This window comes from Hemitrygon akajei, chromosome 10, assembly GCF_048418815.1.
Source record: "Hemitrygon akajei chromosome 10, sHemAka1.3, whole genome shotgun sequence".
Lineage (NCBI taxonomy): Eukaryota > Metazoa > Chordata > Chondrichthyes > Myliobatiformes > Dasyatidae > Hemitrygon > Hemitrygon akajei.
The window spans coordinates 126,374,627-126,375,210 of NC_133133.1; positions in this window are offsets into that span (position 1 = coordinate 126,374,627).

Consider the following 584-nt stretch of genomic DNA (forward strand, 5'->3'; position numbering starts at 1 on the left):
CATGCTTGTGAGGGATTGGAGTTATGTTCACTTGGGGTGATTCTGTGAATTGGCTATCTTACAGATGTCCTTGAAGAGCCAGCAACCACTGTGACAGTTAAAACCTGGTGCTTGACTATTAGTCATTTACAAGGTTTCATCTACCTTTATGGTCTGTAAATTGTTGTCCATAAATCACAACAGACACCAGCTGTTTTTATCTAACCAGGTGATGTTTACCTATGCCAACTTCCCGTACACATTGCAGATTGAACTGGGCATGCTCCTTTTATCCTCGTTCCCTCACCATGGACAGATATCTTAGCAGCACTGAAGCACAATTCACTGACTTCAAAATTCACACCCTCTGTCAGCTATTGAAATCACTTGGGGGGGGGGGGGCGGTTGGGGGTAGGAGACTGCTGACTCAGTCTGCGCCTGTTCTGCCTTGTTAAAGTGTTCTGAACGCTCTGCAAATTTAGTGCATCTAAATATTTATTCATTTCCCTTTTCAATTTGTTTTCATCCTTTCAGAGTGTGTATTCCAGATCACAATCAACTGCCCAACTTGCTTTATTTGTCCAATATTTTCCATGCCTGTTTCC